This window comes from Pseudophryne corroboree, chromosome 10 (assembly GCF_028390025.1).
Source record: "Pseudophryne corroboree isolate aPseCor3 chromosome 10, aPseCor3.hap2, whole genome shotgun sequence".
NCBI classification, from domain to species: domain Eukaryota; kingdom Metazoa; phylum Chordata; class Amphibia; order Anura; family Myobatrachidae; genus Pseudophryne; species Pseudophryne corroboree.
Genome location: NC_086453.1, coordinates 90890358 through 90906943, shown reverse-complemented (window position 1 = coordinate 90906943; position 16586 = coordinate 90890358). Strand labels below are relative to the sequence as shown.

At 46.1% G+C, this 16586-nt stretch overlaps 1 long non-coding RNA gene across 1 annotated transcript; it reads right to left on the bottom strand.

Annotated features, from left to right (window-relative positions):
- Window positions 1-7696: 7696 nt before the first annotated feature.
- On the bottom strand, window positions 7697-14908 carry LOC134965037 (uncharacterized). Its single transcript, XR_010188277.1, has 5 exons — window positions 14873-14908; window positions 13691-13766; window positions 11552-11601; window positions 9713-9741; window positions 7697-8073 (listed from the first exon to the last, which is right to left on the bottom strand). It is a non-coding gene; the product is annotated as an uncharacterized LOC134965037 (long non-coding RNA).
- Between the last annotated feature and the right edge of the window lie 1678 nt (window positions 14909-16586).

Here is a 16586-nt window from a genome sequence, read left to right as displayed (position 1 = left end):
CAGGTTACAGCATGTCTTTTGAGAATTGTGGGAGAGGCTGTACATAACCCAGCACAGCCTTTTCCCTAGGAGAAATTGCAGGGACAGCATGCGTTAATGCAGCAAAGAGTTTTGCTGAAAAGGCACAGGTCTCCTTACTTGCACCTGATTGGCTCCTCCAAGAGCGGGAACCCTGGATGTGGAATGTTGGCCCGGACAGAGGGAGGTGATATATGCCCTGCTCATGCTTGCAGGCTGAGTGAGGACCCATGTGGAACCCTGAGAGGATCACAGAGGTCAGCACTGGTGATGCGTGTGGAGCCAGGATGGAGGCAGCCTCAGACAGAGTGTGACTACACTGCAAAGTCCTGTGTCTTAAGTGTGCTGCAGCGTGACCCAGGGAGAGGTGATGGAGTGCGGCGTGTCAGCGGTAACCGGTGGAGGAACGGAGGGGACAGTGTGCCTGGAGAAGGGTGACGGTGGCCGTAGTGCTCCAGACCCCGCAATCCTTACTGGCAGCAGTATCAACGCTATAATCGGAGAGCAGCCCCAGAGGTACAGAGCAGAAACAGGGGAAACCCTGTATTAGTGTGTTGCTAACAGCTGATGCAGAGTGGGAGGTCCTGTATATAGAGAGAGAGAGATACCGCAGCTAGATGCAGCAGTGTGGGGGAGATCTGAGCGACCAGTACATATGCTGAGACTTAGTGAGTACCTGCCTACTCCATATAGTATAAGCCTGGGGTGCTGGTCAGACCATTCACAGGGAGTGTTTGTGTCAGTTACGGGACAATCAGCGTGTTTCTAAATTTAAGGAGACTTACACTAATTTATGGAAAGGAACTTACCGGCTTGGGAGGAAAAGTGTATTATTACCGCCTGGGAGCACGCCTGTCACTGTGTTCATTTTCATAATTATCTTGATACTTTGGGGCTTTATATATATATATATATATATATATATATATATATACATAATTAGTGATGTGCACCGGAAATTTTTGGGGTTTTGGTTTTGGATTCGGTTCCGAGGCCGTGTTTTGGATTCGGACGCGTTTTGCCAAAACCTCCCTGAAAATTTTTTGTCGGATTCGGGTGTTTTGGATTCGGGTGTTTTTTTACAAAAAACCCTCAAAAACAGATTAAATCATAGAATTCGAGGGTCATTTTGATCCCATAGTATTATTAACCTCAATAACCATAATTTCCACTCATTTTCAGTCTATTCTGAACACCTCACACCTCACAATATTATTTTTAGTCCTAAAATTTGCACCGAGGTCGCTGGATGACTAAGCTAAGCGACCCAATGGGCCGACACAAACACCTGGCCAATCTAGGAGTGGCACTGCAGTGTCAGACAGGATGGCACTTCAAAAAAATAGTCCCCAAACAGCACATGATGCAAAGAAAAGAAGAGGCGCAATGAGGTAGCTGTGTGACTAAGCTAAGCGACCCAAGTGGCCGACACAAACACCTGGCCCATCTAGGAGTGGCACTGCAGTGTCAGACAGGATGGCAGATTTAAAAAATAGTCCCCAAACAGCACATGATGCAAAGAAAAAAAGAGGCGCAATGAGGTCGCTGTATGACTAAGCTAAGCGACCCAAGTGGCCGACACAAACACCTGGCCCATCTAGGAGTGGCACTGCAGTGTCAGACAGGATGGCAGATTTAAAAAATAGTCCCCAAACAGCACATGATGCAAAGAAAAAAAGAGGTGCACCAAGGTCGCTGGATGGCTAAGCTAAGCGACCCAAGTGGCCGACACAAACACCTGGCCCATCTAGGAGTGGCACTGCAGTGTCAGACAGGATGGCAGATTTAAAAAATAGTCCACAAACAGCACATGATGCAAAGAAAAAAAGAGGTGCACCAAGGTTGCTGGATGGCTAAGCTAAGCGACACAAGTGGCCGACACAAACACCTGGCCCATCTAGGAGTGGCACTGCAGTGTCAGGCAGGATGGCACTTCAAAAACATAGTCCCCAAACAGCACATGATGCAAAGAAAAATGAAAGAAAAAAGAGGTGCAAGATGGAATTGTCCTTGGGCCCTCCCACCCAGCCTTATGTTGTATAAACAGGACATGCACACTTTAACGAACCCATCATTTCAGCGACAGGGTCTGCCACACGACTGTGACTGAAATGACTGGTTGGTTTGGGCCCCCACCAAAAAAGAAGCAATCAATCTCTCCTTGCACAAACTGGCTCTACAGAGGCAAGATGTCCACCTCCTCCTCAACGTCCGATTCCTCACCCCTTTCACTGTGTACATCCCCCTCCTCACAGATTATTAATTCGTCCCCCCTGGAATCCACCATCTCAGGTCCCTGTGTACTTTCTGGAGGCAATTGCTGGTGAATGTCTCCACGGAGGAATTGATTATAATTCATTTTGATGAACATCATCTTCTCCACATTTTCTGGAAGTAACCTCGTACGCCGATTGCTGACATGGGGGTAAATTTACCAAGATGGGAGATTTTTAGAACTGGTGATGTTGCCCATGGCAACCAATCAGATTCTACTTACCATTTATCTAGCTGCTTCTAGCAGATAATGGATATAATCTGATTGGTTGCTATGGGCAACATCACCAGTTCTAAAAATCTCCCACCTTAGTAAATTTACCCCATGGTGAGCGGCTGCACTAAACACTCTTTCAGAGTACACACTGGAGGGGGGGGAACTTAGGTAAAATATAGCCAGTTTGTGCAAGGGCCTCCAAATTGCCTCTTTTTCCTGCCAGTATACGTACGGACTGTCTGACGTGCCTACTTGGATGCGGTCACTCATATAATCCTCCATCATTCTTTCAATGGTGACAGAATCATATGCAGTGACAGTAGACGACATGTCAGTAATCGTTGGCAGGTCCTTCAGTCCGGACCAGATGGCAGCACTCGCTCCAGACTGCCCTACATCACCGCCAGCGGGTGGGCTCGGAATTCTTAGCCTTTTCCTCGCACCCCCAGTTGCGGAAGAATGTGAAGGAGGAGCTGTTGACGGGTCACGTTCCGCTTGACTTGACAATTTTCTCACCAGCAGGTCTTTGAACCTCTGCAGACTTGTGTCTGCCGGAAAGAGAGATACAACGTAGGTTTTAAATCTAGGATCGAGCACGGTGGCCAAAATGTAGTGCTCTGATTTCAACAGATTGACCACCCGTGAATCCTGGTTAAGCGAATTAAGGGCTCCATTCACAAGTCCCACATGCCTAGCGGAATCGCTCTGTTTTAGCTCCTCCTTCAATGTCTCCAGCTTTTTCTGCAAAAGCCTGATGAGGGGAATGACCTGACTCAGGCTGGCAGTGTCTGAACTGACTTCACGTGTGGCAAGTTCAAAGGGTTGCAGAACCTTGCTCAACGTTGAAATCATTCTCCACTGCGCTTCAGTCAGGTGCATTCCCCCTGCTTTGTCTATATCGTAGGCAGATGTATAGGCTTGAATGGCCTTTTGCTGCTCCTCCATCCTCTGAAGCATATAGAGGGTTGAATTCCACCTCGTTACCACCTCTTGCTTCAGATGATGGCAGGGCAGGTTCCGGACTGTTTGCTGGTGCTCCAGTCTTCGGCACGCGGTGGCTGAATGCTGAAAGTGGCCCACAATTCTTCGGGCCACCGACAGCATCTCTTGCACGCCCCTGTCGTTTTTAAAATAATTCTGCACCACCAAATTCAATGTATGTGCAAAACATGGGACGTGCTGGAATTTGCCCAGATGTAATGCACGCACAATATTGGTGGTGTTGTCCGATGTCACAAATCCCCAGGAGAGTCCAATTGGGGTAAGCCATTCTGCGATGATGTTCATCAGTTTCCGTAAGAGGTTGTCAGCTGTGTGCCTCTTATGGAAAGCGGTGATACAAAGCGTAGCCTGCCTAGGAACGAGTTGGCGTTTGCGAGATGCTGCTACTGGTGCCGCCGCTGCTGTTCTTGCTGCGGGAGGCAATACATCTACCCAGTGGGCTGTCACAGTCATATAGTCCTGAGTTTGCCCTGCTCCACTTGTCCACATGTCCGTGGTTAAGTGGACATTGGGTACAACTGCATTTTTTAGGACACTGGTGACTCTTTTTCTGACGTCTGTGTACATTTTCGGTATCGCCTGCCTAGAGAAATGGAACCTAGATGGTATTTGGTACCGGGGACACAGTACCTCAATCAAGTCTCTAGTTCCCTGTGAATTAACGGTGGATACCGGAAACACGTTTCTCACCATCCAGGCTGCCAAGGCCTGAGTTATCCGCTTTGCAGCAGGATGACTGCTGTGATATTTAATCTTCCTCGCAAAGGACTGTTGGACAGTCAATTGCTTACTGGCAGTAGTACAAGTGGTATTCTGACTTCCCCTCTGGGATGACGATCGACTCCCAGCAGCAACAACAGCAGCGCCAGCAGTAGTAGGCGTTACACTCAAGGATGCATCGGAGGAATCCCAGGCAGGAGAGGACTCGTCAGACTTGACAGTGACATGGCCTGCAGGACTTTTGGCTTTCCTGTGTAAGGAAGAAATTGACACTGAGGGAGTTGGTGGTGTGGTTTGCAGGAGCTTGGTTACAAGAGGAAGGGATTTAGTGGTCAGTGGACTGCTTCCGCTGTCATCCAAAGTTTTTGAACTTGTCACTGACTTCTGATGAATGCGGTCCAGGTGACGTATAAGGGAGGATGTTCCTAGGTGGTTAACGTCCCTATCCCTACTTATTACAGCTTGACAAAGGCAACACACGGCTTGACACCAGTTGTCCGCATTTCTGTTGAAATAATTCCACACCGAAGAGGTGATTTCTTTTGTATTTTGACCAGGCATATCAATGGCCATATTCGTCCCACGGACAACAGGTGTCTCCCCGGGTGCCTGACTTAAACAAACCACCTCACCATCAGAATCCTCCTTGTCAATTTCCTCCCCAGCGCCAGCAACACCCATATCCTCATCCTGGTGTACTTCAACAGTGACATCTTCAATTTGACTATCAGGAACTGGACTGCGGGTGCTCCTTCCAGCACTTGCAGGGGGCGTGCAAATGGTGGAAGGCGCAACCTCTTCCCGTCCAGTGTTGGGAAGGTCAGGCATCGCAACCGACACAATTGGACTCTCCTTGGGGATTTGTGATTTAGAAGAACGCACAGTTCTTTGCTGTGCTTTTGCCATCTTAACTCTTTTAAGTTTTCAAGCAGGAGGATGAGTGCTTCCATCCTCAGGTGAAGCTGAACCACTAGCCTTGAACATAGGCCAGGGCCTCAGCCGTTCCTTGCCACTCCGTGTCGTAAATGGCACATTGGCAAGTTTACGCTTCTCCTCAGACGATTTTGATTTAGATTTTTGGGTCATTTTACTGAGCTTTATTTTTTTTTATTTTACATGCTCTCTACTATGACATTGGGCATCGGCCTTGGCAGACGACATTGATGGCATTTCATCATCTCGGCCATGACTAGTGGCAGCAGCTTCAGCACGAGGTGGAAGTGGATCTTGATCTTTCCCTATTTTACCCTCCTCATTTTTGTTCTCCATTTTTTAATGTGTGGAATTATATGCCAGTAATATATCAATAGCAATGGCCTACTACTATATATACTGCGCACAACTGAAATGCACCACATGTATGGATGGATAGTATACTTGACGACACAGAGGTAGGTAGAGCAGTGGCCTTCTGTACCGTACTGCTATATAGTATATACTGGTGGTCAGCAAACTGTGCAAAACTAAAATGCACCACAGGTATGGGTGGATAGTATACTTGACGACACAGAGGTAGGTAGAGCAGTGGCCTACTGTACCGTACTGCTATATATTATATACTGGTGGTCAGCAAACTGTGCAAAACTGAAATGCACCACAGGTATGGATGGATAGTATACTTGATGACACAGAGGTAGGTAGAACAGTGGCCTACTGTACCGTACTGCAATATAGTATATACTCGTGGTCAGCAAACTGTGCAAAACTGAAATGCACCACAGGTATGGATGGATAGTATACTTGACGACACACAGAGGTAGGTAGAGCAGTGGCCTACTGTACCGTACTGCTATATAGTATATACTGGTGGTCAGCAAACTGTGATAAAATGAAATGCACCACAGGTATGGATGGATAGTATACTTGACGACACAGAGGTAGGTAGAGCAGTGGCCTACTGTACCGTACTGCTATATATTATATACTGGTGGTCAGCAAACTGTGCAAAACTGAAATGCACCACAGGTATGGATGGATAGTATACTTGACGACACAGAGGTAGGTAGAGCAGTGGCCTTCTGTACCGTACTGCTATATAGTATATACTGGTGGTCAGCTAACTGTGCAAAACTGAAATGTACCACAGGTATGGATGGATAGTATACTTGACGATACAGAGGTAGGTAGAGCAGTGGACTACTGTACCGTACTGCTATATATATAGTTATACTGGTGGTCAGCAAAATTCTGCACTGTCCTCCTACTATATACTACAATGCAGCACAGATATGGAGCGTTTTTCAGGCAGAGAACGTATAATACTGGTGGTCATTGGTCACTGGTCAGCAAAACTCTGCACTGTCCTCCTACTATATAATACTGCTGGTCCCCAGTCCCCACAATAAAGCAATTAGCACACTGAGCACAGATATTTGCAGCACACTGAGCACAGTCAGATATGGAGCGTTTTTCCGGCAGAGAACGTATAATACTGGTGGTCACTGGTCAGCAAAACTCTGCACTGTCTTCCTACTGTATAATACTGCTGGTCCCCAGTCCCCACAATAAAGCAATTAGCACGCTGAGCACAGATATTTGCAGCACACTGAGCACAGTCAGATATGGAGCGTTTTTCAGGCAGAGAACGTAGATATTTGCACTTGCAGCACACTGAGCACAGATATTTGCAGCACACTGAGCACAGATATTTGCAGCACAATTTGCAGCCCACTGAACATAGAAACTGAGAGGACGCCAGCCACGTCCTCTCACGATCATCTCCAATGCATGAGTGAAAAATGGCGGCGACGCGCGGCTCCTTATATATAATACGAATCTCGCAAGAATCCGACCACGGGATGATGACGTTCGGGCGCGCTCGGGTTAACCGAGCAAGGCGGGAGGATCCGAGTCTGCCTCGGACCCGTGTAAAATGGGTGAAGTTGGGGGGGTTCGGATCCCGAGGATCCGAACCCGCTCATCACTAGTCTTAATATCCCGTCATTATCTAGCGAACCTGAAGCAGAAACTATCCTCCAGGTAACTCAACTGAAGTGTCAGGAAGATCAAGAAAGGTCAGTGAGTAGTAGCCCATATACCGTGAACCATACTTACCATTGTACCATACCATTTCTATATTGCATATATACAAGATGACTTAGAGCCATGTAAAGCTTTTTTAGCATCTTACACTTACTGTATGACCTTGCAAAATACATACTGGTGATGATAATGATGACATTGAAGATGATAATTTAAAGCCACTTTTGATTAGCTGTTTGCGCCTTGACTCCTCCCACTGTATATGTCTGTTCACACTACTGTACTTCCTATTTATTTTAAAGACGAAGACAACAGAGGTTTGTATTGTACACTTTCACCACGATCACCGGCTACACACACCACAATAACATTGTATTTCTGATGAAGCTCATATGTACACTCTGAATGTGCGAAATGCATTTCAAAGAAGGCTAATAGCACTCATTCATGTGAAATGCAGATTTTTTTTATTTAAGATGGTGAAGGGAGGGTTGCTGTTGATGGTGAATAATTCCTCCCAGTGGGTGTGACCTGTCTGTGCTGGTGTAGGTCTCTGGTAGCTGCTGCCTTAGATGGTACAATTTGATGGGAGTCAATGGGGGTACTGAATGACTGCTGTGCCGGTGATGTGTTTCTGAGGTCAGCTGTGACGATGCAATAATCCTGCTAGCTATAGGAGAGGTTACGAGCACTCTCCTATAGTTAGCATGATTATCGCATCGTCACAGCTGAGCTTGTCAGGCACCATATCCCCCACGTGGATATAGCATGCAGCAGCTTACATAGTTGTTTCATAAAGACCCACACCAGCACAGAGAGTCACACCCATTCCTCCTCCTTGGAATTACGTTTTGATGTTCCTATAAAGAGAAGAGAAACCTTGTAAGTGACAAAGGTAAAGGGAGTCATGTCCATGTACACAATACATTTTAGAAGACCATAAACATATATGGAAAAGACTATGGGAAAATGATAAAGTCTATCATATCTGGGATGTGACCAGATTCAGGGACATTGAGACAGCCACAGGGTCAGGTACTGAAGTGGGTGTGTCCAAATCCTAGAAGAGTGGCCATGCCCCCTCCAGTTAAAAAAAATAGGAAAATACGGTATTCAGCAACAAGAAGCTGCATCATTGGTGTGTGCCGCCCACACCCAGCAGCTGGTCAGGGCCCTTCAACAGTCCTAGGCCTGGGTAATTAGTACCTCCCTCTCATTGTCCCTGTCCATATTGCTCAAACAAAACAAAATTCAGAGAAACTCTGCACTTGCCCGTTGCATATGATCACTGTACATTGTATCCTATATAATAATAGGGAACATTATTCCCACATAGTGCAAATCATGTCACTCATTTTTATGTGGTCACATCCCTCCTGCATCCCAGGTATGGTAGTGGAGAGTGCAGTGGAATAATGCAGTGTTTTATTCAAGTGTCCCTGTGGCCACATTTCCCTTGCACCCTAGTTTTAGGTCATATAACCCAACTGGTGTCAGGTGATTTCCCAGGTGAGTGACAGCTGCTGTGCTTGGGGGAGTCTGGCCTGTAACAGCCAGTGTTAGGGAAAGACTGAGAGCAGAAAGCATAGCTCATGTATAGAACTGGTCATGGCTCCGTCTCTGGGTGACCATATAGGACTGACCAGATGTATACATATATATATATATATATATATATATATATATATATACATATATTGCAACATTCCCCGATTTTACATATAATACTGCTTAGGGGCATATTCAGTTAGCAGTGTTGTTGATCTCACAACTAACTGATTGTACCATGTGTAAAATATGGAATCAGTGGGTTTCCCCATGTGATAAAATGTGGAATCTGCATTTTATTGTGGATTGTTCCTTGCAGACCCTACAGCTGTGAGGAAAATTCCTGACTCTGGTATTTAGCACGCAGGGTTCCGGCAGGGGTGCAAGGGGTGCATTCAGGCTGAAGCCTGTGCCCATTAGCGTGGGCGCAACTGACAGGGCTACAGCCACTGAAAGAGGTGTGAAGAGTGAGTGGAGACAAGGGGCAGAGGGCACAAGTAGGGGATGCAGGTGTAACTGGTGAGCAAGAGTTATAGGTAATGATAACAGGAGGGCAGAGGGCCCTGCTCATTACAGCTTACAGTATAAAGGTTAGGGGGAGACTGTTCCCGCCCTGAGACTGATGAATAGCCCCCCATACTACTACTGTATGGGGACGCCTGACACGTCATGTGTAGATCGCATACAGCAAATATCCCTGATATCTCCTGCGGTACAACTTTACTGATTGGATCTATAGCTTCGTGTGTGACAAACACGAGGAAACCACTGTGCCCGCATGTATAATGGATACAGTCACGTTGGTGAATAGGTCACATAGTGTGCCAGTGGGGTGTATATTACACTGATTCATGGCAATATGTATATTCTGGTCACTCCTAGTAACTGTGCATCAGTGACCATGAGAATTAGAGTCACAGTCAGTTTCCTACAGCTATGACAGTTACTTACTTGTTGTTCACCAGTCTTCTGCAAGATCTCTGTGGTACAGGGGAGAAAATACAATAAATTATAGGAGGAATATAGAGTGTAACCTCCAATACAAGCTAGTTAGTTACTAAATGTTATAGGTTTATTACATTTCCCAGCTTTGTATATCTCTTAATATAGAAACCTATGGTGGCTGCTACTGTGATCAGAAACCGTTCTCTGCTGTAGAGCCTCTGTAATACATCCAGGGGATGCTTCATACTTGGTGACTTTCTGCAGTCAGGTCAACACAGCAGGAGGGGGGGGGGGGGAGCAGTATTGGGGGGCGGAGCAGGGGGTGTTGATCAGCATAGAGTGCAGTGCAGGGGAGTGGAGGCGAATGAGATTGCGTCACTGTGACCATAGACCCCACTATACACTGTCAAGATTACTGTCATTGTAAAGCAGGTAGCGTGGCTATGATGATGTAATTCAGTGCAAATTGTGTTGTAGGCCGCCCGTACCGCCATCTTTACTTGGGAACTTGGAGTACAGCCTTTGTGAGACTTCTGGGTGGCCAGGAACAGCACCCGCTATTCAGGAACCTCCCGGCCAGCATAGGCAAGTATAGGGTATACTTACAGTTTGCATCAGTTTTTAGGAGATTTTCTTCACAATTGTTTTAATAAATGTGTCGTAAAGAGAGATTCATCTGATTTAGTGGTAAATTTGATAGATGTGCCCTAATTTTATGTATGGATTAAATTAACATTGAGATAGATATCAAAGGGATAAATATATTCTGACAGGAAAGCTGATAGATGTGTCCTAGCTTTATGTATGGATAAGGGGTGATTCAGAGATGGACGCTGTTTGCGTTTCCCCCGTGTCTTTGGATGGAGAAGCAATGCAAAAAATTTTTAATGCCACATGAAGCATCTGAGGCGAAAGACGCCCACTGGCATAGCAGATCCTAGTGCTGCGTCCAAAGTCCCAGCATCGGATCATCATCGTGACCATCAGCCATCTGAGTAAGCCTAAAATGAAGAACTCCTCTGCCGGGGGCCAGTAGAGTCAGTTTTGTAGAATGGTCACCATCGCCGCACCCGCTCCACCCCTCAAATGGCAACAGCATGTCTGTCATGCATTTACTTGGAGGCACGGCGAGCATCAACACAGGACCCGTTCTGCTCCCCCGCAGTATGCAGTATGAGCCCACACATGCACAGTCCACCTGCCATCGGAGCTGTACGTAACACCATCAGATTTACATACACATGTGAATCAGGTCCTAAATTAACAGTGATTGATACTTGCCTACTTTAATCTCTCCTCTGCAGGAGAAGCCGGGAGAATGGATAGAGCTGGCTGATGATGGGAACGTGGCCCAACAAAATGCCGTGAATCATGCATATATGATTATGAAATACATCGGGGTGTAGAGTGGATCTTGATTCAGAGCCATCTACATGCTAAAGCTTTATGCTGTCCCAGGATGCAGTGGGGCCTCCTCTGTAACACCGCCTCCAGGCACTGTGAGCTCAGTTTTTCAGTTGGCGCCGTCGGGTGGGAAAGGGGTTAAAATTACGGAAATCACAGATGATGATGATGATGATGATGTCACAGTCTAGCCCCCCCCCCCCCCCCTTCCCCCGGAGACTCATTCAGCATCTCCTCTCTGGGCTTCTCCCGGAGAGGAGAAATCTAATGTAGGCAAGTATGGATAGAGATAGATAGATAGATAGATAGATAGATAGATAGATAGATAGATAGATAGATAGACAGAAGTAGTGAGATGGAGAGGGAGGAGCGAGATAGAGGATAGAGAGAGAGAGAGAGAGAGAGAAGGGGGGAGAGAGTACAGATGCTTTATTCACTTACTATTATGCTCCTAGCATCAGCTCTGAGCAGTTTGTACTGGCGTTTTATATCTGTAAATAAAATATAAAATAACAGTCACACTGGTGTCTTGGGTTCTGCAGCTGCCCAGTGATTGGTATTATGGTTGTAGAATGTTTCATATACTACACTGTAGTGGCGGAACTACCGCCTGTGCAAGCAGTGCCTTGCACTGGGGCCCACCGCTGTCAAAGGGCCCAAAGCCAGCGGCATTTCACCTCTTCAGTGGCATGCCAGTGAAGAGATAAAATGCCGCTGGCTTTGGACCCTTTGACAGCAGTGGGCCCCTCTCCCCATCCCTCCTCCTCACTCCTCTCGGCCGGTCCGGTGGATGACGCCATCATGTCATGATGTTATGACACAATCGCGTCATTCCGTAAAACTCCGCCAGCCAAGTGGAGTACAGGGGAGGAGGGAGATGGAAAGGGGAGAGCATTATAGTGCTGGCGGGCTAGTGCCCACCAGCAAATGCTAGGGATGGCCATCGGTGGGTTATCCATTGATGGTCACCATTGATGGATAACATCGATGGTCAGTAGCCATCCCTAGCTACCCCTAGGCAAAGAGCATTTCCTGTGGCAACGAGCATGGATCCCAGAGCATTAAACCCCTGGGAACAAGCATGACACCACATGTAAAACCCCTGGCAATGCGCATGAAACCTCTGGCAACGCACATGAAACCCCTGGCAATGCGCAGGTAATAATATCTAAACTGGCACTGTGGGGGCATATCTAGCACTGTGAGGGCATATCTGGCACTATGAGGGCATATCTGGCACTATGAGGGCATGTGTATCTAGCACTGTGGGGGCATGCGTATTTGGCAATGTGGGGGCATATCTGGCACTATGAGGGCATATCTGGCACTGTGGGGGAATATGTGTATCTGGCATTGTGGGGGCATATCTAGCACTGTTGGGGTATGTGTATCTGGCAATGTGGTGACATATCTGGCACTGCGGGGGCATATGTGTATCTTGCACTGTAGGGGCATGTGTCTTTCTGGCACTGTGCGGACATATCTGGCACTGTGGGGGCATATGTATATCGGGCACTGTACTATTTGGGTAATATGTGTATTACACCCCCATTTTTATTGGCCACGCCCCATGTGGCCACATTCATTTTTTGCCGTGCGCGCGCAGTACAACTAACATTTTTTTTCTACTTGCACCACTATATATATATATATATATATATATATATATTATACGGGAGCATGCAAAGAATCTCTAATTGGAGTTGGGGGGAGAGGGGGTGGACTTGGACGGGATGGGGGGGCATAGCATGTTATTGCGCCTGGGCCCACCGCTCGCTAGTTCCGCCACTGCAACACTGTATAGTACACAGAATGTCACACAGTAAATGTAAGTCACTCCGGGAGCCCTGGTTTTGTCTTTTTCTAGTATCTCCTATGTGCAGCATCTTCTGTGGTCATTTCTGTGCTAATACTTATTGGCCTTGTTACTCTCACCCCTTGGGCCCATACTCTGCTATTTAGGTAGACAGAGGTATTGTTTGCAGTATATCTGAGGAGCGTGCTCTGCTTTCCCTCCCCGTGACCCACCCAGGTTTCCTCCTTTTCTTTCCCCTTCTTCCCATTATCCAGTGTGTTACTCTGAAATGACAAATGTTCCTAAATTGTACCCTACACTCACCCTGCTAATGTACTGTATGCCATAATTTTGAAATAAGACTGTATAATGGAAAAGCAAGAGATGGTATTAGAGTAGAATGCCAATTACCAAACGCCAAAGATCTGACACGCCAATTACCCAAACACAAGCTACAAGAACCAGAAATTATTGTTGGAACATTAGCCCATAAAAACTTAATTGTACAATAAAATAGCAAGGGGGGTGCAGAGTCTTTGGCAGCAAACCAACATGTACTATTCCATCAGGGGTGTAACTAGATATGTGTGTGGGCCCCATAGCAACTGTATGTAAGGTCCCTGTATACCCACATATGATGACTAATCTATATAAAGCAGGGGAATGTAACAGGGAAGTAACCCCCCCCCCCCCCCCCAGTGCTCCCCAGAACTGCATGACTACCCTAAGGTGCTTGTAATTAGAGAGGGATCATATAATGTCACAGCTTTATCTACTTTACTTACGGAATCGAGCGACCTCCACTTGTAGGGCACAGTATAGGTACAATTCCTGTGTATCCATTTTATTTTGTGCTGTTGACTGCAAAAGAAAAAAATACTAATTTATTTATTACCAGTTATTTATATAGCGCACACATATTCCGCAGCGTTTTACAGAGAACATTTGCCCATTCACAACAGTTCCTGCCCCAGAAGAGCTTTACAACCTATGTGCCCTACCAGTACACACACACATATTCACGCCAGGGTTAATATTTTTATTTGGCACCAGTTAACCTACCCGTGTATTTTTGGATTGTGGTAAGAAACTGGAGTATACAGAGGAAACCCACGCAAGCACAGGGAGAAGATACAAACTCCACACAATTACGTCCATGGTGGGAATCAAACCCATGACCTCAGTGCTGTGAGGCAGTAATGCTAACCATTACACCATCCGTGCTGCCCCGTTAATATTTATATACAACACAGATACATATTAATACGGGTGTGGATCATTAGATCACACTGTCTTGGTTAGGCCTGGCCAACCTGTGGCTCTCCAGCTGTTGTGAAACTACAAGTCCCAGCATGCCCTGCCACAGTTTTAGCATTCCCTAATAACAAAACTGTGGCAGGGCATGCTGGGACTTGTAGTTTCACAACAGCTGGAGAGCCACAGGTTGGCCACGCCTGGTCTAGGTCGACAATGTTTAGGTTGACCTTTTGACCTGTCGACCTAGCACATGTCGGCCAGGAAACCCTGTCGACCTTCCAGCCCTGTCGACATAGTGACTGTCGACCTGTAGTGGTCGACCTAAACATTGTCGACCTGGACAGTGTCGATCTTCAGACCGGATCCCATTAATACCTCTGGTGTAGAAGTGCAAAACTGTAATAGAGATAGGTCTCCTTGTTCATTTCTGCTTTACTCCCACCTCAGAAGCAGGCCCAATGTAATATTAGTGCATGTTCTGCTTCTATAGAAGGCACTGCAGAACCCTTGTAGCTCCATATAAATCATTTATAATCATACCTATGCTACAAAACCAGTGACAGAGGGTCATCCACAGACCTGACATGTACTCTGTTGCTGCTATTTATTATTGAATGTAGGTTTATACTGATAATTGTTATACTGCTATTAGTTTCGGCTAGTTTTACTAACCATTCCGTCAAATAGAAAGTTTAGGAAATCTCACTTACCAGGAGGGCAGGTCCTGTCACAGCGCCGGATTGTTTGTGAGGAACTGGCCTGTTACAGCTGGGAGCAGTAGTGTCACTCACTGATTATGACATCACAATTCACGTATAACAGTGGTCAGGCCATGGCATGTAAAGGGAGTAAGTGTAACTCCATGCCATCAGTCTAATACATGTCTCCATAATTTGTGCATCAAATGATATTGGTTTAAAAAAAGAAACTACAATACGAGGGTAACGCCATCCTAATAGTGACCAAGAGATGGCTGAAGAGCCGCTATCAGACCAGCGTTACTTAGTAGTGTCGTTTATTTTTTGAAGCAATATCAGCGGCTTCTTTGCCAAACTCTGTTTAATAAAGAGTTGCTGTGCAGAAATAAACCATATTTAATGTTCTATTAGTGGGACTAGAGGTAATCTGAAGCACTCATCTCTAGTTAGAACAGAAATAGAATGCCCCTTAATTTGAATAGCAACACACTGTGCCCGCTTTATTAGAATAGTAATATATTGTGCCCCCTTTATGAGAATAGTAATAACCTGTGCCGCCTTTATGAGAATAGTAATAACCTGTGCCGCCTTTATGAGAATAGTAATAAACTGTGCCCCCATTATTAGAATAGTAATACACTGTGCCCCCTTTATTAGAATAGTAATATCCTGTGCCCCCTTTATGAGAATAGTAATAACCTGTGCCGCCTTTATGAGAATAGTAATAACCTGTGCCGCCTTTATGAGAATAGTAATAAACTGTGCCTCCATTATTAGAATAGTAATACACTGTGCCCCCTTTATTAGAATAGTAATATCCTGTGCCCCCTTTATTAGAATAGTAATAACCTGTGCCGCATTTATGAGAATAGTATTAACGTGTCCCCTTTATTAGAATAGTAATACACTGTGCCCCCATTATTAGAATAGTAATACACTGTGCCCGCTTTATTAGAATAGTAATATCCTGTGCCCCCTTTATGAGAATAGTAATAACCTGTGCCGCCTTTATGAGAATAGTAATAAACTGTGCCCCCATTATTAGAATAGTAATACACTGTGTCCGCTTTATTAGAATAGTAATATCCTGTGGCCCCTTTATGAGAATAGTAATAACCTGTGCATAGGCGTGCGCAGCTAATTATATTAGGGGGTGCACTGCTGGATGGGCGTGGCTAGCACCGCCCAAGGACATGTCTAGCACTATTTTACATTCTCTCAGTAAAATCACATAGCTTAATCACATTACTCCAAACAGTATGAGCCGAATTCGCATTACCCCACACAGTATGAACCAAAAGTCACATTACACCACACTTGATGAGCCGAAATTTACATTATGCCACATGGTATGAGCAAAAGTTGACATTATGCCACACAGTATGAGATATATAAATATATATATATTATGGAGAGAGAGAGGCATGGGGAGGGCGGGGGCACAAGGAGAGAGAGGCATGAAGAGCGAGAGGGGCATTGGGATGGGGGGCATGTGGAGAGAGGGACATGGAGAGGGGTGGTATGAAGGGTGAGGGGGCATGGAGAGAGTGAGAGGCATGGGGGGATAGAGAGAGGTGCATGGGAGGGAGGGAATGGGAGAGCAGTTTGAGTGGAGGTTGGGAGGAGGCTCCGCGGTCCCTCCAGTCAGGCACGGTGGGATGTGTAGTGGCTCCGGCGGGGTCACCACAGCCGGGCAAGAGATGCAGGAGGAGGGAGATAAGAAGAG